Below are 22,817 nucleotides of genomic sequence, written 5' to 3' on the forward strand. Positions count from 1 at the left end.
TTTAAAATGCTCATTCTCTGACAGTTTATACTGTTCAAGTCTGTATCAGTTTTTGTGTGGGTTCCTAAGTTTTCTTCCCTTATCCCAAAGTGGTATGTTTCAGGTTTCCAGTTTGTAGGATTCTAAGCTACCCCGTGTTTATGAGGGAGTATCAAGTGCAGAGCAGTTCTCTGTCTTGTAGCCTATACTACAGGAATCGGTTCTGACACCCACACAGCCATAAACTGGATTATGTGTATTTGAGGATGTTATTTTACTGGGGGGTAGTGAGACCAGAAGTTTTGTACAATGTAGAAATGTGTGGAACACCTAGAAGAAAGACTGAGAAAATGGAAGTTCAAAAGATGAAATACTGTAATAAAATGAGGGGTGAATGAAGCAGATTGAGTAGAAGAAACTTAACGGTGAAAAGGGTTAAGGTGGAAGATGATGGACAGAAGACTCCTAGGCTGATTATGTATGGAAACAACAGAGAATAATGGCAGCTAATGAGATTTAGAGAAGGAGTTGCCGGGAGAATGAAGGAGCAGGAACCCAAAAACTAGATGGAACACTCTTTAAAAATAACAGTTCTTTATTGGCACTTTACTGGGTTGTGTGATTCCTCGTTGAAACGAAATCCTTTACTGTCTAGTAAGCTACCATTCAGATCAAGAAAACTTGAATTTAACCTGAGTTATTATATGAAAATCAGGAACTAATTGATATTTCACTAATCTGTTATTATCAGTTTATGGTCATTTGTGGAGCCTGTTACAAAACAAAATTAAAAAATGTTTCTTTCTGGGACCTTCCTGTAGATGGGATGTCTTTTGAGAACTAACTATGGTTCCCCTATGGCATTGCTCTAAAGAATTACACTGCCACTTTTATTTTTAGGGGTGAAATATGTGGTAGTGAAGGATATGCAGGAGAATGGATGTGATAAGAAGATGCAAAGGAAAAGAGGGATACACCTTCACAAGGACGACCCCAGATATGGGAAAAGCCAGAGAGAAAGTACAGGGAGAGAAGGACGGCACTTCTGTTAGAGCTGAGCACTCACTCAATAACAAAACAACTGATACACGCTTTGGAAGAAATCGAGATTTAGCAAAACAGATAATCCTCCTTCTTTACTTCTAGAGAACGCTGTAACCACATCTGAAATATAGTAATGACTGATAAAAATCATGAATATAAATAAGTCCAAAGCAATATAAGAGAAAAGCCCAAAACAACCTTAGCTACAACACTTATAGTTCAACAAAATATGTCTTGAGCCTTTATTTTAGCACAGAGACTAATGCGGCTTCTCCCGTATTAGTAGGCAGATCGTTCCAGATGTTGTGTGCCCTACAGCTTGAGGCTCTGCCTTTAACTCAAGTTTCATTTATTCTCCAAGTTTTAAAGCAGGCCTGCATCCTGAGATTGCAATAAAGTCTACCCTAAAGTAAGTTCTGCATTAGTGAGTTCTGAAAGGGAGAGAAGCTAAATGACTGATGCTTTTATATGTGAGATGCAGCATTTTTAAATTGGCTCTGAACTTAATTAGAAGCCAGTGAAGTGAATGTAGTCTGGGGTGTAGCAGCTTTCTTCACCACTAACAGTGTTGTGCTTTTAAAGCCCAGCAAGCTTGTGTCAGGACTACATCATTGTATTTTCTCTGCTTACATTATATTTTTTTCTTCCTCTGATTCCTTGCCATTGTCCTGTTTATGTTTTATTTTGTGTGTTTTGTTGGTACCCAATCTCATGTTTGCAAAACTCTTTTTTTAATTTAATAGGAGCGTTACCACCATTTTCATTAATTTTCTTAGGTGGTGCAGTCACCTGAGAGGACCATAAAAGACTGCTGCCAAATGCACATTTTATTAATTCTTTATGCATTTCCTATTATAAATAAAATTTCTTTTGATATCTCTGTGTGGGGTTTCAGGCCCAAGGAATTCAATTTTGCACTCAACTGTGCATGGACAACAACCTGCAACTCAACATCAGCAAGTCAAAAGAATTTTTGGTGGACTTCTGATGTGTCAAGAAGCCTCGGAGACCAACCATCATTCGTGGGATGTGGAAGTGGTGCAGAGCTACAGATACCGGGGGGTTCAAATGAACAACAAACTAGACTGGTCTAGCAACACAGTGGCACCAAGTCAGAGCAGGCTTGACTTCCTGAAAAGACCCAAGTCTTTTGATAAGTGCAGCATGCTGCTGGAAATGTTCTACCAGTCCATAGTAGCCAGTGTGGTGTTCTACATTGCAGTCTCCTGCGGAAGCACCTTGAGGCTCAAAAGAAGCACAATGTCTGAACAAACATACCAGGAAAGTCTTCTCAATCACAGAGTGAACCCTGGACACACTGTTGTGGAAAAGGGGATGGTGGCATCATCTGAAAAATCCCCTCCAGGAGGTGATCTCTTAGAGCACTTTTAGCCACAGGCTCATTCCACCATGGTGTGCTAAGAAGTGCTAAGACCACAGGGAGGGCTTTTCTGCCCACAGCTTTCAGTTAATTTAATGCTTCCACCGGCTGCACTTTTTTTAGTTTATTTTTATTTACTAGCTGTGTAAGCCCATACTGTAAAAAGAAACTATTAAAATTGTCAGAAAAAAATGAAATGCAGAGTCGGCGGTTTAGTTTTGCAGATGTGCTCACCCCCTTGTCTATCAGTGGCTAAGTGAGTTTTCTCTCTCGTTTGTCTTTCCTCAGTGATTACACTTTGATGACATAGTTGCTTTCTTTCAGCTTCATGCTGTAGCCTCGCACTTCTTTCTTCTTCCAACTCGTTAACTTGGGACCACCTTGCTGGGTCTTTGAGCTTCATGCTGTAACCTCACACTTCCGGACCGGATCGGACAGACAGACACACACACTTCCATGCGTAGACGAATATATACGACATTTGTTTGTTTGTTTGTTGATTGATTGTTTGGCTGGCTGCATTATCTGTCCTATGAGTCTGGATCCTTGTTTTTTAAATTTCTACTGCGGTATGCATTTGAATTTCCACATGAGATTAATAAAGTTTATCTAATCTAAAATGTCTTCTTTGATCATCTGTCTTATCTTGACATTGTTTGCATATGTGTTTGAGCAGTCAATTACATAGGAAGAGCAGACTGACCCATGTAGGACTGTATGAGACTGTGCCACACCGTCACCCTCCCTACCACCACCACCTCTCTCTGTCTTTATTAGCACATAGTAGGACAACCCTAGTAACTGTGGGTTAGTTTGAACATCAAGTGGAACACAGCCTATTTGCACCCAGGTCACATTTTTCTGTCTCTCTTTCACACTCATGCTACTCACTTGTATAAGTGTCTTAATGACAAGTGTGGTTTTCATCCTTCCTTGATGGATGTACTTGTAAATTATTTTTTCTTCCTTTGATTCCTTGCCATTGTCCTGTTTACTTTTTATTTTGTGTTTTTTTTTGTACCCAATCTCTTATTTCCAAAACTTTTTTTTTTAATTTAATAGGAGTGTTTCCACCATTTGCATTAATTTTCTTAGGTGGTGCAGTCACCTAAGAGGACCATAAAAGACTGCTGCCAAATGCACATTTTATTAATTCTTCATGCATTTCATACTATAAATAAAATTCCTTTTGATGACTCTGCGGGGGTTTTTCATGCCCAAGGAATTGATTGATTGAATGGTTGGCTGTATTATCTGTCCTGTGAGTCCGTATCCTCGTTTTTTATGTTTCTGCTGCTGTATGCATTTGAATTTCCACATGAGATTAATAAAGTTTATCTGATCTAATCTAAAATGTCTTCTTTGATCATCTGCCTTATCTTGGCATTGTTTGCATATGTGTTTGATTAGTCAGTTATATAGGAAGAGCAGATTGGCCCATGTAGGACTGTATGAGACTGTGCCACACCGTCACCGTCCCCACCACCTCTCACTGTCTCTATTAGGACATAGTAGGACAACCCTGGCAACTGTGGGTTAGTTTGAACATCTAGGGGAACACAGCCTATTTGCACGCAGGTCACATTTCTCTGTCTCTCTTTCTCTCCTTCACGCTCATGCTGCTCACTTTTATAAGTTTCTTAGTGGCCAGTGTGGTTTTCATCCTTTCTTGATGGATGTACTTGTAAATTATTTCTAACTTGTTCCTTCCCTGTGACACTATCTACTAGCCCTTCATACCTGTTCTGCACAAATGCTGGCAAGCAAAGTACCACACAAACTAATAAACACATCAAACTTCTGAAACTAAAAATAATCATAGACATTACTTTATAACTGCAATAATAGGGTAAGGCAAAGAAACAAACAAAAAAAACAAACCAGACAGTGGAGGCGTTGGGATGTCGCGTTATGATTTGCTCTCAACCTCAAATTGAAGTGCAAAAAGCTTTTTCTAGGACAAAATCAGAAACATGTAGTCTTGTTCTGTGCCTTCCTTTAAAGTGAAAGGCAATGTGAAATAATCTGAACACTCACCGAAGGGCTGCATGATCCATTTTTGAAAACATTCGCTCCAGTTTAGTGTTCCATCGTGGCTGAAGCTTATCGAGTCACAATTGGGTGGAAGGCTGTTGCCAGATAATGGGGGTGCCAGCCTGTCGTAGGGCATTACACAGACATCCACTGTCATTCCTTCCAGGCCAGCATGAGTGGCATCACAGTCACTGATAAAGGCAGTAGAACCAACTAAACATTTGATGAAGGTTCAAAAACCTAAATGCTATTCTTTGACTTTTCAATATTATACACAGGGAAGGCAGTGATATGCAGGGGTTAGCAACCCCCGGGTGGGCAGCACAGGTTTGTTTCCCAACATTGTCAATTTATATGTGGCATTTACACATTAACCCTGTTTATTTCCACTGTCCTTTTACACTTTGAAGACATGTGTGTAAAATAAATACATTCTCAATAGATACCAAGTGGAAAAATAAGGGAATACGTCATCCTGAGCAGAATTTTCATGGATCCAGGCTGATGCTGCAGACTAAAATTTCCAAGTACCACAATTCATTTGATTACTTTTTCTTTTTGGTAATTCCTCTTCTCTTCATAAAAACATTTAGCTTTTTCATATATGAAAACCTGTTGGTTTTGTAGAATGAAATTTATGAGTACTGTAGTTTAGAAATCAATCAGGTTCTTTGTCTCCGACTAATGCTATAACCATTAAACTCTGTTGGAAGACAACTCACTTTAAATGCAGAATGTTTTTTAATATCTGCGTGATGTGGATGAGTCAAAGGGAGAAACAAAAGGGAGACAATAATGGATGCTATATAATTAAGCACCAATCTCAGTTTCCTTTGAAAGGGTTCTAATGACATCATAAACCTTATGAGGCCATTTAAAGTGGATTCTCAGATACATAAAAATAATCTGACACTTTAGAATTTAATTCCAGGCCATTCAGAATGGCTTGTTCGTGGTTGGGGATGTCTTTTCATAGAGCACAAAAGCACTAAAATGGAAATCAATAGTTTTCTCTCTTGTTGCCTTCCTTTGCTTATCTTTGGGTCACCATACTATATGTTTAAATTGATTATCTGGTGAACATCTCTGGTGATTTCAGCTGAAAAAAGTGAAAGATATTTAAAACACAACATCTGAAACTCTTCTTCACTCGCCTGTAGGGTTTTCGTCTTTTAAATTTAACTCCGATTTTACGGTTCACTGTTTGAAGTATTGTATAAAGTAAGCATTTAATTCAGAGCTGTATGAGTCAGTAAAGAATTATTGATTTTTGCTCATTGTCAAGGGCACTGAACTGCTTTAACCCTTGACTGAACTTCACTGCCAGCAGCAGTGAATTTTATGTAGAAGCGCAGAGTGGGACAAGCAGTTGTAAAATTGATAGCTTAAATTCTGCCTTCAAATTTTGACTATTTAGATCTTCAAAATGCCTGATTGTTTCCAAAATGGTTGGAAGGCTATCCTAGTGGCCTCCGATGCAAGTGAGGACCCAGTTTTGGATGGGGTTTATTGCTCAGTCGCATACAAAGTCAAACTTACAATCACAAATGTAATGAAACCTCTGAAAACATAATATAATAACAAATGCCTCATAGAAACAAAAAATCCCTCCTTAGATTCAATAGTTAGTTTTTAAGTGAAAAATGCAACCTGACATTTTCTGTAGTTTTGGATGAGTCTCTCATAACACTGTGCTGGAACTTTGGCCTGCTGCTCTTTTACAGAACTGCTGATTTTAGATATGCCTCAAAATCGCAATGAACTTTGACCAGGCCTTTCCAAAATTTTCAATGTGTTTATCTTCAGATATCCAATATAGATTTCCTTGTGCATTTCAGACCAGTTCATGAACTATCTGGCTCACCTTTTCTTGACAAGTCACTCAGGTTGTGGTTCAGCAATGCATCTTCATACCATTCAACTACCAGTCCAAGGACTGACCACCGATGTGAGGAATGAGAAGAGTTGGGCTTTTCTCCTACCCCAACAAAAAACTTCTACTGCTGAGTGATCGGGTTCATGCTATTATATGTAGAGCTCCTTCTGTGGGTCTCAGAGGACTTCAGGTGAGAGCCCTTTGTATGCTTGCAGGCTGAAAATGTACTTTAAACACAAGAAATGAATGATGAAGAAGATATGGAAAAGCCGGAAAAGGGTGGAGTGCCCTCTCAGGGTTGGGGGAGAGATCCTGCCCCAAGTGGAGGAGTTCAAGTATCTCGGGGTCTTGTTCACGAGTGAGGGAAGAATGGAGCGTGAGATCGACAGGCGGATCGGTGCGGCATCCGCAGTGATGCGGGCTCTGCATCGGTCTGTCGTGGTGAAAAAGGAGCTGAGCTGTAAGGCAAAGCTCTCAATTTACCAGTCGATCTACGCTCCTACCCTCACCTATGGTCATGAGCTATGGGTAGTGACCGAAAGAACAAGATCGCGAATACAAGCGGCTGAAATGAGTTTCCTCCGCAGGGTGTCTGGGCTTTCCCTTAAAGATAGGGTGAGAAGCTCAGTCATCCGGGAGGGGCTCAGAGTAGAGCCACTGCTCCTCCGCATCGAGAGGAGTCAGATGAGGTGGCTCGGGCATCTGATCAGGATGCCTCCTGGACGCCTCCCTGGTGAGGTGTTCCGAGCACGTCCAACCGGGAGGAGGCCCCGGGGAAGACCCAGGACACGCTGGAGGGACTATGTCTCCCGGCTGGCCTGGGAACGCCTTGGGATTCTCCCGGAAGAGCTGGAAGAAGTGGCCGGGGAGAGGGAAGTCTGGGCCTCTCTGCTTAAGCTGCTGCCCCCGCGACCCAACCTCGGATAAGCGGAAGAGGATGGATGGATGGAGATATGGAAGCCCCATTCCTCAGCATAGCCGCACAGTAAAATGTGGTAGTGGCACCTTGTAACAAGAATGTAAGTTTAATGTCACTGTGCTCTGTGCAAGAAATTATTTTATAAATTCACTCACATGTGCAGGCCAAAGTTAGCACACAGGGGCTGTCAGCATTTAGAAACTGCTAGTCTAGCATTTGGAGAATGAAGGGGACAACTGCGAAAATAGGCATTGTGCTATTTCTATATGTTAGAGATGAAATGGAATCCTTCCCTTTCCTTGTTTGGAAACCAAGGAAGGACCTACACATGGAGAAGACAGTATACGAGTAAAGACTTGGACAGCAACCAAACACTTCGAAGCCAATGGACGGATGGATGGGTGATATCGTCAATCGTCCTGAAAAGCCTTCCAGCGCAGAGGACAAAAATGGCAGACTGTATAGATCAAGATCCCACCTTGATATTGTCATGCTATTATGGCCTCCCGTCTGTAATGCCACGTAAATCGTCAGTAAAGAAAGCAAAGTTATTTTCCTTATGTGATTTGTACCACTGTATCACTATGGGAGGGATTTTACCTTTTAATATCATACCTATATAGTTTTCGATTACTTAAAACACTGCAATTACAAAAGAACTTATTCCAACTAGGGAGCTATATCGCCCCCTAAAGGAAACACACCTCACAGCAAAGATCAATCTATGTGCAATAATCAGTGTCAGGAATCTCCACTGGCTGGATCCAAGTGCAATCTGTTGGTTCCTGAGTGAGATCAGTCCTTGTGTACACGCCAGAGAGGGGACTTCCAATATGCAAGGGAGTGTCTCATCCATTATGAAAGGTAAGAGGTGCAAACATTTCTAGCGAATCTTTGATTCCAGCTATAACTTTTAACAGAGTTTGTCTTTTTAGTGGCTTTTGTTCCCCATGAATGCACACCCATAGGAATTAAAAATCAAAAAAGAGCCCTCCTTAATAACATTTTGGTTTCTCCTTGACAGCAAGGAGTTCAGAAAGAAATACAATGGAGATATGTTCTTTTATCTCATGCTTCTCTGATTTATTCTCCTGAGAAAAAATACCCAAGAGGTCTCACAAATGTCTCCTCTTGATTTTCAATGGAGATCTCAGCATAGTCACACGAGGAGCTCAGAATGTCTTGACATTTGTTTTTAGAATTTAAAAGTATGCATTGTGTGCTCAGTAATATACAGTGAAATGTAAGAACACTTTACTATGATTACAGAACTTTAACCGTTACTTCTGAATAATATTATTAGTTGGTCTAATTCATATTGCTGTGCACCATTTACATTATGCTCATTCTGGAAGAGGTGTTTAAATCCCACTTCTGACACCATATCATTTTTAGCAAGTCACATCACCCATCTGTGATCCAACTGGAAAAACAAAAGAAATGAAACCAATCACATCTCAGATATTATGAATCCTTTAGGATAAAGGCATCTCTCCAATAATAAGTAAGCAAAATGAATTCTTGAAAGAGATTAAAAAAGCATTATAAAGAGATTTCATGAAAAAAATCATGCTTTCAGGCCCAATTCTCAATTCTGACTCATTTTACCTATGTTGCATCTCATGTCACCTTTTTGTATAAACCTATTTCTCCTAAGGAATGTTAGGAGAACATCTGTGACAAAGTTTATTTTTGAGCAGCAACATTTTCTTATGGGCAGATATTGCTTGGTCAGGTGAGCAGAAGCAGCTGCTACATTAGCACAAATTGAATTACATGAAATGCTTAGATCTATGAAGTAGGCTGTGTGTTCCACTGCTTCACCTCTTCAAGTGAACCATATATATTGTCACATAACTGTTATTGGGAGACAGTTAAAGGACCTAAATGATTGTAATCCCACGTCAGACCAGGGGGCGGTGTGTCTCTCTCAGTTGCTTGCAGACCATCCACAAGAAATCCTGCAGGGTTCTGATGCAACTAATGTCACTTACTGTTCTGGTCACCATTGATGACATCATTTCCTTTGCTTGGCATACAAAGCCGCCATCTTAACTCAGTCATTTAGTTCTGTTTCGGACTCGGATCTGTGAACATCTCTGTTCAATTTAACCTAATTTTGCAGCCTTGGCACAATTTACGGGTGGCTGTCCCAAACCTTCATGATGTCTCCGACTCATTTTTGAGACAATATTAATATATATACTGTATATATATAGTATATATACTGTATTTATATATATATATGTATATATATATATGTCACGTACGTGCGTAGTAGGGGGCCTCGGACGGACTTAAATGATATCGTAACATCGTATGCCAGAAGGGAATGGCGGGGTACTAACCTTTCTCTCTTTGTTTCCTACCCGCACTTCGCTACTTCCGCCCTTCCTCTGTCTACTCCTTATGACGTCAGCAATCCCACCATCCATCTCGGCTTCTACCCAGCATACCTCTCTACTTCCGGCCCCTCCTTCATGAATATTCCTCCTCCACCATCTTTGAACTGTCAACTGTGTATCGCTTGCATATTTATATATTTATATATATTGACCTTGATGACTATTTTGTCATATTTTTCTACTTTTTACAGTATATGGGGCCAGAAACCCCAAACCTTTATGCTTGTTGTTTATTTCTTTTACAATATATATATACTGCATTTTTTATATATATATATATATATATATATATATATATATATATATATATATATATATATATATATTGTCACGCTGAGTAGGAGACATGGACGGATTCGAAAGCATCTGGGAAAACATTCGCGGCAGGGAATGGCGGGTATTAACTTTCTCCCTCTGCTTCCTTGTAGGAAAAAGACCTCCCTCCTCCGTAGCGGGTTTGACCGCAGTGCACTTCCGCCCTTCCTCCGCCATCTTGCCCTGACGTCATCCTTCCCATCCTCCCTCACGGACCTTCCCAGCATTCCTCCACTTCCGGCTCCTCCCCAATAAAATGGCCGCGACGCCAGGACTCGGCGTCGCGTTATGAACTGCTAAAAAGTTTATGATTTTGACTTGCATTTTCTTTTGTTGTAGAATATACGGGCCGGAAACCCCAACACTTTATGCTGTCTCTGTTCGTTTTTTTACAATATATATATATATACTGTATATATATATATATATATATACTGTATATATATATATTGTCACGCATGCGCGCATAGGGAGCCACGGAGAGACCCAATAAGCAGCGTAACATATCACGCCAGGGGACGAAGACGGGTTACTAACCTTTCCTTCTTTTGTTTTCGCAGAAGATAAACAACGCTGTCATAATCCACGTGACTTTCTCTAAGCCAAGCATCTTCACTTCCGCATTTTCCCTGGTCCACCAAAGATGACGTCATGACTCCCATACTGCACCTCGGTTCCTTCACAGCATCCCACTCTGCAATTTCCGGTCCCTCTCCATAAATGTTCCCCTCTCCACATGCCTGTTGTCTGTTGTACTTTGTATGAACACTGACCTGGAAAAACGAAATTTTTTTTGCAAACTGTTCAGTATAAGGGGCCGGAAAACCCCAAACCTTTATACGCTTTTGTCTCTTTTATTACAATATATATTGTGAAGCCCAGGGCATGTACAACCACCCTATCCCTGACACAGGCAGGACACAATTTTGCCGCACAGCACAATATTTATTTATATTAACACAGTGAACCACCAACCCATGCCATAGTCCTTTTGCTGCCAGTCTTTCTGCCTTCACTCCTCCTCCAGAGCTTAGTCTTCTTCCTCCCGACTCAGGCCCCTGAGTGGTGGTGACTGGCTCCTTTTATAGGGAACCAGAAAGGAGTCCAGGTGCCCAACGAGCTTCTTCCACTGGCACTTCTGGGTGTGGCGAAAGTGCTGCCAAATAGGGCCCTGCAAGTGTACAAGTGCCCCTGGGAAGTGGCCACGGGCCCCAGCAGGGTTGAGCTTCCATGCCCACAACCCATGGCCCTGCTCCAAGCCAAGGGGGCTACCCTTTGTGGGTCCGGGAGAGAAACAATCTTAAAAATACTTTCTCCTCCGGTTCTTCCATACTCAGGGCATCCCTGAGCATATTTATATATATAGGTTTATAGGGTCATTATTGTCACATGCACAGAGCACAGTGAAATTCTTAAAAGCATGTGTCAATTTACATGCAACATGTCACCACCTTCCAGAACCATAATCAGTGAGTAGCGTTACCTTACTTCGAAACGTGTGTCTTCCTTATTTGCAAAATCTCTGAACAACAGTGTGTCAGCCTTTACTCATCCTCCATACTGGACCTTCTATCATCATGTGCCATTTTCAACTATTTATTATATTCAGCTTTAATATAGTCCACCCAAGGATCTCCCAGTAACATTAGTAAGGTTGAAGTATGTTGTTTACTCAAATGAATGATGTCTTCAGCTTTGAGAAAAAAGAAAAAAAAAATTCATTTGTGTTGTGTGACCCGCTCCTAATTACTCACACTGAGCTGATAATAAGTTGTCTCAACCCTTCCATTGATTTCTTTACTCCCATTATGCAAACTCTCTGAAATGAACTCATTAATTCTAATGCCTCTACTTTCCCACACATCATGCGCACAGGAATCATACTCCCATCCCAGGGAGTGTTTTAATCTCAGTCCTCATGTGCCTTCATTAGAAGCCTTACACCAAGAAAGCTAACATGATCAGAGGACGTCACACTCTGAAAGCAAATCTGCAGAGCTGAACTTCAGGCAAGGCCTGCTGTCCCTTGGTTATTCTATTTAATCTACATAGTGAATTGAGCACAGTAGATTGAGGGTGAACATTTCAATCAGTCTTAAAATAGCGCATTTCGTAGAACGCATCACAAAGTGGACCAGACTACAATTTACACTTCCTTATGGCAAACTACAAGTCATTGTATAAGAAACTTTCTTCAATGTAAGTGATGTTAAAAATAGGGTCCCACAGGACGCTGGAGCTGCTGCTCTTTTTCATGTATGCAGATGCTCAAGATAATAATGCTAAGTTACAAGCTGGATAATTTTGGAAATTAGATTAATCATTACATACTCCAGTCAGCAACAACTTTACAGGTAGACTTGCATAGACTTTGGAGTGGGACAAAATTGTGGAAGATGGAGTTTAATGTAAATTAATGAAAAATTTTACACAGTAAAAATCTTCTTCTTTCCGCTGCTCCCATTAGGGGTTGCCACAGCGGATCATCTTCTTCCATATCTTTCTGTCCTCTGCATCTCACTCTGTTACCCCCATCACCTTCATGTCCTCTCTAACCACATCCATAAACCTTCTCTTAAGCCTTCTTCTTCTCCTTTTGCCTGGCAGCTCTATCCTTTGCATCCTTCTCCGAATATACCCAGCATCTCTCCTCTGCACATGTCCAAACCAACGCAATCTCACCTCTCTGATTTTGTCTCCCAACCGTCCAACTTGAGCTGACCCTCTAATGTCCACATTTCTGATCCTGTCCATTCTCATCACACTCAATGCAAATCTTAGCATCTTTAACTCTGCCACCTCCAGCTCTGTCTCCTGCTTCCTGGTCAGTGCCACCGTCTCCAACCCATATAACATAGCTGGTCTCACTACCGTCCTGTAGACCTTCCCTTTCACTCTTGCTGATACCCGTCTGTCACAAATTACTCTTGACACTCTTTTCCACCCATTCCACCCTCCCTACACTCTCTTTTTAACTTCTCTTCCACACTTCCTGTTACTCTGTACTGTTGATCCCAAGTGCTTAAACTTATCAGCCGTCACCAACTCTACTCCCTGCATCCTCATCATAAGGAAGTAAAAATATGAGATATTAACATACTATGTGTCTGAAACTTGAATGTACACCTGAGTTATGAGAAGCACATAGGAATCATAGTTGATTCATCTTTCTCCACATCCAAAAAGTGTGCAGAAGTATTTAGAAAGGCTAATAGGATTACAAATGACATAGGCGACTTTGTTAAAAACAAATAAAGTGAGATTCTTCTTCTTTTTCTTCATATTTTCCAAGTTCTATGTGAGGTCGATGTGCTTGATCAACCTTCTCCAAACAGTTTGGCCTTGCACCGGTTCATTATTTAAGCACTTTTCCTTCAGATCTTCTTTAAATTTATCCATTCACGTCAGCCTTGGCCTCAATTACTTTTTCTTTTTCACTGTACATGTCTTTCCATCTCTCTATTGCCCACATATTCATTGTCTTTATATTTTGTTATTCAAAGCCAGAGTTTACCCCAGCAAGGTCAGTTGCTGGGGCTTTGTTGACAAAGTGACAGTGTGGAAGTGGCGAGCTCAAGCTTGAGGAAAGCCAATAAATGCGCTGGGAGAGGAAGTGGAGAAAGGGAGCTACTGGCTTCAGCTGCAGAGGAAAGACATTGGATGGGGGTCAACACCCCAGTGAAAGCAGCTGCAGGGAGTGGTGGGGAGATGTCCCCAGGATGCCACTGGCCCCCCTACCAGTAGATGTACTGGTTTAGAGTGCGAAACATCCATGAATGGTGGTTCCAAGCAGACGACCCTGCAGCTGACCTAACATCACCGGTGGAGGTGCGACAAGCTGAAGAGCCAAAGCAGGATATACTATCTTTCCTGTACAATGAACCCTCTCATCATCACAACTCCATACCACTTTAATCTTCTTAACTGTACTTTCTTAGATGTCTCTCCCACTTTTGTTGTATCTTTGATTGTCTCATTTTGTATTCTGTCCTTTTCTATAACTCCACACACCCACCTCAACATTCCCATTTCTGCCACATTCTCCTGCTCTCCTCCTATGGTTGAGCTCCACATAATCCATTGCTGGTCTTACCGCAGTCTTAAAAACCTAACGTATAATCTTCACCTTGTTTCTTCAATCACACAATGCTCCTGATACCTTCTTCCACTTGTTCCATCCACACTGCACTCTATGAGTTATCTCTGCATCTAGTCTTACATCTCAGCCTACCACAGATCCTAGGTATTTAAACTTATCCATTCTTTTCAAAAGCTTCTGAATCCAGATCATCATTAATGTTGTCTTCTTATTTATCCTCAACCCTCTATCTTCCAAAGCCCTTCTCCATTCTGCCAAGCTCCATTCCACTTCCCCGTTTCTGGTGCAACACCACACAATGTCATCAGCAAAAAGTCTGCACCAGGGTGGATTGGTCTTTCATCTCCTGATTCAACACATCCATAACCAGACCAAAGAGGTAAGGATTTAAAAGAAGAACCCTGCTGCAGATTGACTCTAACCGGGTACTTTATCATAAGCCTTCCATAATCAATAAACACCATATACAAAAGTTTCTAAAATGAGATTATTCTTAAGCTATTCAGTTCTCTCATGAGAGCTCATCTGGAATATTGCATGAAGTTTTGTTATTCATATTTCAAAAAAGATATGGCATTAGCAGTGAAAAAAAAAACATATGAGTAACTAGTCTTATTCTAGCACTTTGAGGTTTGAGCTCCAACCAAAGACTCAAGGACTATGAGTCATTAAAGACTGACTGAACATGAAAGAAGTATTTAAAAATATAAAGGGAAATAGTACATTTGATCCTGGCTATTATTTTAAAATGAGCTTAACAAGAACAAGGGAAACAAACTGAAGATGGTTAGAGATAGAGATGAGCGAAACAGCAGAGTTTGCATACATTTTGGCATAAATGCTCCTAAAATTTGTTTCACATATAATTTCAAAACTCACTAAAAAGAGTTTGTGGTGGAGAGTAACAAATATTGTTGCCTAAGGGTTACCCCGCAGCAGAAACCTCTCTCTGTGTCCTCAGCAGTCCTCCAGTGCAACCCTGAAGTTCCACAGCTCCTCAACAGTGTCATCAGGCTGCCTGTCTGCACAGTTAAACCCCCAGTTCTGCCTCACATCAGTCATTTAGGGTCAAAGGTAACACCGTGGGCATGGCTGGCCCCGCCATTAAGGCGAATTAAGCATTCACCTTGGGCATAGATCAAAAGGGGAGGAAAAGATCGACCCTCGTGAGTTAGCTACCGAACAGTCAGTTGGCACACTAATAAGCTTCGCCTAGGGTGCAGAATAACCTACCACCAAGCACTGACTGTGGGCAACACCATCTGTAATCAGTTTCACCAACTCCATAAGCTGATGGATTTTAGCAGCAACACAGTGCTAGCAGGTAGTTGCTCTCCAGCCATAGCTCCCTTTTCCGCACTCTGCACCATAAATTAATTGTGTCAAACTTTTGGACACGAGGAAAGAGTTTGCAGATGAGTTTAAAACATATGTTCTAATGGCATGAATTATGCTTGTGGTGAAACACAAGTTGTTTTGCAATTTTTTTTTTGTATTAATCGCTTCATCCATCACAAAAGATAGAGAAAAAGAGGTTCAAAGAATTAGTTATTAAATATTGTTTTTGATATTGTGGATAGATGAATATCTCTGAGGTCATTCCCTGTTACAATTTGTTCACCTGTAATTTGTTATCATTGATGACATGCTTCAGTAACATTCATCCACCAATTTTCTCTGTGTCCTTAGTTCATGTTTAGGCTGGCAGGTGGCTGATATTTCTACAAGGTACTATACAAGCTTCAATGGAGCAATTGCCCATCACAAGCACACTTGACATATTCTGAATTCTGTCGAGATTTATGGGAAAACTGGATCTGCAGACTCCATGCAAGAAGTTTGTGGGCCATGAAGCAGTTATAACCTTTGCACGACCATGCTGAACAGAGTGTGTTAGCTGTACTTTCTAACGATGGACATGCATACTACGCACTAGTGTTGTCTAGGCAAGGGCTCATGTGCCACTGTGACAGAACATTAGAACAATCTAGACGAGAACAGGCCATTCAGCCCAACAAATCTCACTAGTCCTATCCACTTAATTCTTCTAAAGAAACATCAAGTTGAGTTTTGAAAGTCCCAAAAGTTCTGCTGTTTATCACACTACTTGGTCATTTATTCCAGGTGTGTGTGGCTCTGTGTGTAAAGAAAAACCTCCTGATGTTTGTGTGAAACTTACCCTTGACAAGTTTCCAACTGTGTCCTCGTGTTCTTGATGAACTCATTTTAAAATAAAGGTCTCAATCCACTGTACTGATTCCTTTCATCATTTTAAACACTTCATTCATGTCACCTTCTAAACTTCTTTTGCTTAAACTGTAAAGGCTTTTAATTTTTCCTCATAACTCATCCCCTGTAGCCCTGGAATCAGCCTAGTTGCTCTTCTCTTGAGTTTTTCTAGTGCTGCTATGTCCTTTTTGTAGGCTGGAGACCAAAACTGCACACAGGACTCCAGATGAGGCCTCACTAGTGTGTTATAAAGCTTGAGCAGAACCTCCTTGGACTTGTACTCCACACATCAGGGTGCTATATAACCTGACTTGGCTTCTTAAAACTGTTGGGAAGTTGATAGTGTCGAGTCCACGCCGACTCCTAAATTCTTCTCATAAGGTCTACTTTTGATTTTCAGACCTCCCATTGTGTATTCAAACCTAACATTTTTACTTCCTGTGTGTAATATTTCACATTTGCTTACAATAAATTTCATCTGCCACAAGTCTGCCCAAGCCTGTATGCTGCCAAAGTCTTTCTGTAATGATTTAACAGATTCCAAATTATCTGCCAATCCACTTAGCTTGGTATCATCTGCAAACTTAACCAGCTTGTTACTTATATTCCTATCCAAATCATTTATATATGTATATTAAATACAGCAGCAGCCCTAGCACTGACCCCTGCTGGTTACCACTCTTAACATCAGCCAATTCTGATAAAGTTCCACGCACCATCACGCTCTCCTGCACCCACCTACAAACATCATCCTGAACTCCCACCTCTTTTAGTTTGATGCCCACCCTCTCATGTGGCACCTTATCAAATGCTTTCTGCAAGTCCAGATAAATAATATCATCTGCCCCGCTTTGATCATATCCTTTTGTTGCTTCCTCATAGAAAGAATTCCAGCCTGTTAGTAAAGCATCCTTACTATAGTGACAGTACTTTCATATATGGATGAAGTGTTGTGCTCTTTCACAAAATATGAGGAATTGGTTGTCTTTTTTATTTTTTCTAGCCTCATTCTGGGGAATTTCTGTGTAAGCCCATCGACAGTTGATGCATACGGACAGGTTTCAGACTTTAGATGTCTGTGCAGAATAAAACAATGCAATATCCTTCTAGCAGCTTGGGGTAATTCGTTTATACAGCCTCAATAAAATGAGTACACATGCAAAGATTATTAGTTACCTCACTGTCTAGAGATTACCACCGAGCTTGTTTTGGAGACTAAATTAACATTTGAGTGGCAGCTGAGCATATTGGAAATCTGGTGCTTACTACATCTTGATTGTTGGTCTCTGAGGAATAGGCCTGTGTACAAAAGCTGTCAATTCAGGGCGACACAGAAGGGCAATGTGTCACAGGTCATACCTTTACAAATTATGGCTGCAAAGGTAGGCGACTTTGAGAGGAAAAACAACAAGGGAGAATCACAAGCACATGAACACAAAGATGCAGGATTTATTTTTTAATAAGGAATGAGTGATCATTTTTTTTCTAATTCTATCTAGTGGCTTTTGTTTTCTGTCATTTTTTCATTCAGCAACTATCACTTGGCCTCTGCTGTAGAAGCCATGCACTCTGCACTCAAACTGGCACCGTCCTGTGTCTATGAAGGCTGTGACCCTAAAGATGTCTACTATAGGCATTACATCTCTCTATTATAAAAAAAAAAAAAAATCCTGGAAAGCAAAAGCAAGGCGACGATACGTGATCTTCTCGGAAGTTCTCGAAAAGACATTTAAAAGATCCGCAAGACAAAAGAGACTTGCCACAGAGCGTCTCGCGGGGACCGTAAACATGAGACTTGGTGCCAAGAGATTGTCCCAGGGTCGTCTCGCGGGGACGTGGAACATGAGATTCCTGCAAGACACGCCCTACTTACAAAAGATATCATATAAGAGCACACCCATCAAAAAACATTCAGTCACGTAAAAGCACGTAGCACACACACATCCTGTGCTCTCAGCACATATAAAGCATATAAGGACAATACGGAGAATAGAGAGAGCCAAAGGTGTTGGAGAGACAAAAAGGCAGATAAGAGATTATGAAAGCAGTGGAATTCAAAAGGCTCAAACAAACGATGGTGCGATACACATGCAGAGAAAGGTACAGAATATGAAAGCAGTAAAATTCGAAACTATTATAGCGACCCAGCCAGGTTGAGGCCTTTTTGGTTTTATGTAGCTGTTCGGTCCGATTGAGGGAGGGCGGAGTACAGCACAGGGGGGGGCGAGACGGGGGATGAGGGGTTGGAGAGGGTGCTAGAAAGTTGTGTTTGGGGTTAGGAAGTCGGCGATTGCTCAAGTAAAACTTTTGTGACACTTTATCATGTCAGTCGCTACAGTATCAAAGAAAAGATAGAAAAGGTCGCATTACCGCAAAACAAAAGGTGATTAATCATCAGAACCAGGTGTAATTGAAAAAATGAGCAGGACAAATCGAGGTCAGAAATAAAAGGCAAAGAGTAGACAACAAAGTCTTTTCGCATTTGCATCATTCAATGCTCAAAACGTGGATTTACACAGTAATAGACCATACGCTATGAGAATCTGTGGTCCCGGAACAGTTAAAGCAACAACAAGTTTGATTTCAAAGAATGCACAATTCGGTCAGGTGTATATTTATGATCACGGAGAAGCGATGCAAATTTTAACAATCAAAAAGAAAGGTAATGTATATATTCTGGGAATAACATTACACACCAAAGGAGATAGTGATATGCCATTCGTATTAAAATGTTTACAGTTTACTGTGAGAATGGCTTTTGCTATGACAATCAATAAATCACAGTGACAAAAGTTAGAAAAAGTCAGATTATTTATTAGAGAAACAGAAACAATAGTCACTCACGGAGCAGTTAAATGTTGCATTGTCACAATGTGTCTCCAAAAAATATCGTTTTTAAGGAAGCTTTAAAGTAAAAGTGCAAACAATGAAATTGAAACAATTCCAAAGAAAAAAAAAATGTAAATTGTATATCCAATTAACCAAACACAGGGTTTGATGAGTGAAGCGAGCAGGGGGCGAAGCCTCCTAGTTTTATTCAAATTACACTTAAAGGGTCAAATGGCACTTGTAAAGGCTATTAACGAATTGTGAATTTCCCCTTGGGATTAATAAAGTATCTATCTATCTATCTATCTATCTATCTATCTATCTATCTATCTATCTATCTATCTATCTATCTAACGAGTGATGTGTCCGGCAATCTCTGCTGCACCATATAGAAGAGGAACAGAAGCAAACATGAAGCGCAGGTGTGTCCCTTGAGCGGGTGATAAATTGTAATGCTTGTAATTAAACATCTGAATGCTCATGTGAAGTAATCTAAGACAATTCTCATCTTTAATGGAAATGTAGCATCTATTGATTGATTAATTGATTGATTGTTAGATCAAATGGTTGATTGACTGAAAAAGGTTTTGCCTGCAGATGTGTCCCACCGGCATGTAAACAGTTCATATTTGCAGTAGGCCTCATTGATCTGTAATTGCTTTTAGAAAAGCTTGTCTAATCTTAACATCATGAGCAGAGTGACTCAACAATCAGACTTCAAATGTGACATTTGTGAGTAATTTGTACAGTTGTTTATAAACCTGAACCTTTTTTTATTTCCTGGTAACATAGTGGCTAGGAAGACCTGTTGGTGTTATATCAATACCCATAACAAGAGAAATACAACATATGAGACATAACACCATTGCAACATTATATTAAGGCTGGGTACAGGAATGACAAGACTGCCAGAAGAAAATCTGGGGAGCCAACCTGGTCGTCCCATTTAATGAGAAGTCAAAAACAAATAAAAGAAATGCTCCTTAGGCATTGTTGCCTTTGTCTCTGGGCTGCCAATTAAAAATGAAAGACTTGACTTCTTAACCATAGATTAGGGTCACTTTGCTTGAGAGCTCCGTCCCAGCAGTTTGCTATTGCCAACATGATGTCTCTTTCCAGAAAGCCTGGGTTTATTATGGATGAGGTACCGGAAGGAGTGGAATCAGGTGCCCTGATTCAGCCCCCCTCTTTACAACGGCGCGTAGCACTGGCGCGGGGTAAGCGAGCGAAGACCAGAACACGCGGCACAGCAGCAGCAGCAAGCCAGCAGCTGATCGAGTAAAGAGGAGGTAAAAAAAAAACAAAACTGTATTTGTTTCCCATTGTATCACCATTTAAAAGGGGTTTCGGAGGAGCGGCTGCACACCTTCGGGTGCGTTCAGCTCCCCTCCTCACAATGGTGCGTAGCGCTGGTGGGGGGGAAGGGGCTGGCGAGCAAAGCAAGCAGGGGGCGAAGCCTCCTAGTTCTTCATCCATCCATCCTCTTCCACCTATCCGAGATCGGGTCACGGGGGCAGCAGCTTGAGCAGAGATGCCCAGACTTCCCTCTCCCCACGTACTTCTTCTAGCCCTTCCAGGGGAATCCTGAGGCGTTCCCAGGCCAGCCAGGAAACATAGTCCTGTCCTGGGTCTTCCCCGGGGCTTCATCCCGGCTAGACATGCCCGGAACACCTCACCAGGGAGGCGTCCAGGAGGCATCCTGATCAAATGCCCGAGCCCCCTCATCTGACTCCTCTCGATGCGGAGGAGCAGCGGCTCTACTCTGAGCCCCTCCCGGATGACTGAGCTTCTCACCCTATCTTTAAGGGAAAGCCCAGACACCCTGCAGATGAAATTCATTTCAGCAGCTTGTATTTGTGATCTTGTTGTTTTAGTCACTACCCATAGCTCATGACCATAGGTGAGGGTAGGAACGTAGATCGACTGGTAAATTGAGAGCTTTGCCTTATGGCTCATCTCCTTTTTCACCACAACAGACCGATGCAGAGCCCGCATCACTGCAGACGCCGCACCGATCCTCCTGTCGATCTCACACTTCATACTTCCCTCACTTGTGAACAAGACCCCAAGATACTTGAACTCCTCCACTTGGGGCAGGATCTCGCTCCTAGCCCTGAGAGGACACTCCATCCTTTTCTGGTTGAGGACCATGGTCTCAGATTTGGAGGTGCTGATTCCCATCCCAGCCACTTCACACTCAGCTGCGAACCGATTCAGAGAGATCTGAAGATCACGGCCTGATGAAACAAACAGGACAAACATCATCTACAAAAAGCAATGACCCAAACCTGAGTCCACAAAACCGGACCCCTCAACGCCCTTGCATGCGCCTAGAAAATCTGTGCATAAAAGAACCCCTAGTTCTTATAAAGGAACAACAAACCTAGGACATTGGAATGAGCTGACATGGCAAAGTTAAAACACTAACAAGCTATGAAATTAAATCATTGGTAAGGATTATTTTCTAATTAAGTAACTGGGTTTGAACAACAACCTGCAGCCACCGCGGCCCTCCAGGGCTGACTTTGCCCACCCCTATAAGACCTAGTGTGTCTTACATCTCGAGTCTCTCTACAGACTTTTCCCAATGAAACATTTCTCCTTTTATTTTCATTTAGCCACACCCACTTGACCACAATGCATAATTAACTACCTACACATTCCGTAACCCTTAAAGAAGCACTCGATGCAATTCTTGACATGGTAGTCTGCTTCATTGTTACAACGAGAAGTCTGGGGGTTGATGTCTGCCCTGCTTTGATGCTGCCCACATTGGCTCTGCTCCCTTGCCACCTTAAACTGGATTAAACAGGTTTGAGAATTTTTTTTACACGTTATTAAAAGAACAACTTAATGGACACATACACAATTTCAAAAGCTTCCTTGTTATCGGGTTTGATGTTACTTAAAAATAGTAAAGAACTCAAAAATCATTACAAGCAAATAAATTATAATGAAGTAAAAGAAAAATGTAGGAACTGAATAGACTCCATTTCACTAAAGGACATGGAATCAATCAGCATCTTTTTCATCTTCAAAGACAGGTAAAAAATTGCACTAGTAAATTCAATTAAGAACAAAGACCGACATACTGTAGAATGGAAAAAAGGGAGGTTTGAGGGAAAGCTTGAACCATTTCGGACATTGATTGGCCAATATTGTGGAATCTCTTATTAGAAGCCATTTCCCCCTACTGGCAGACACTCCCGATGGCACTGCTTTCACCCGCAAATTTCATTTGAATGAGTTTTTGATTAGCCAATCCAATCTTACCTTCACTTTAACAGATTTTCTTACTGCCAGTTTGCCTGTCTTAAGGACCTCCAATAAATCAAAGCATCACATCTCACTGGTTGTGGGCCACGCCACGTCCTCACCCATACAGTCCAAATGATTAAAGTTCTATACTGTGTTCAGCTTGAAATATCTTCTTGCTGTGTGATATATTCAGAGATAAGTGGATCTGAAAGGCTCTCTAGCAGACCCCCACCAGTTTGGAAAGAGTGCTCACCATCCTTCAACTGCCTGCTGCATTGCCCCTTTGTTGTCCTGTATTGTCCAATTCAAACTTTGTATGGCAGCTATTGTGGACTTAATAATACAGTTGGTCTGACAGAAGCAAAGTTGTCAAGAAAAGCAGGCAACCTGCAGGTGGAGGAAGTAATTCACCCTGAATGTCAGCTTCAATTTGGCAGGCTGCCTTGAGC

General features: G+C 41.3%; 1 long non-coding RNA gene across 1 annotated transcript; it reads right to left on the reverse strand.

The window, feature by feature from the left end:
- Positions 1-8,422: 8,422 nt before the first annotated feature.
- On the reverse strand, positions 8,423-22,534 carry LOC120539981. The gene is made up of 3 exons (XR_005635737.1): positions 22,384-22,534; positions 10,491-10,726; positions 8,423-8,656 (listed from the first exon to the last, which is right to left on the reverse strand). It is a non-coding gene; the product is annotated as an uncharacterized LOC120539981 (long non-coding RNA).
- Between the last annotated feature and the right edge of the window lie 283 nt (positions 22,535-22,817).

Source organism: Polypterus senegalus, chromosome 12 (genome assembly GCF_016835505.1).
Source record: "Polypterus senegalus isolate Bchr_013 chromosome 12, ASM1683550v1, whole genome shotgun sequence".
Taxonomy (NCBI): domain Eukaryota; kingdom Metazoa; phylum Chordata; class Cladistia; order Polypteriformes; family Polypteridae; genus Polypterus; species Polypterus senegalus.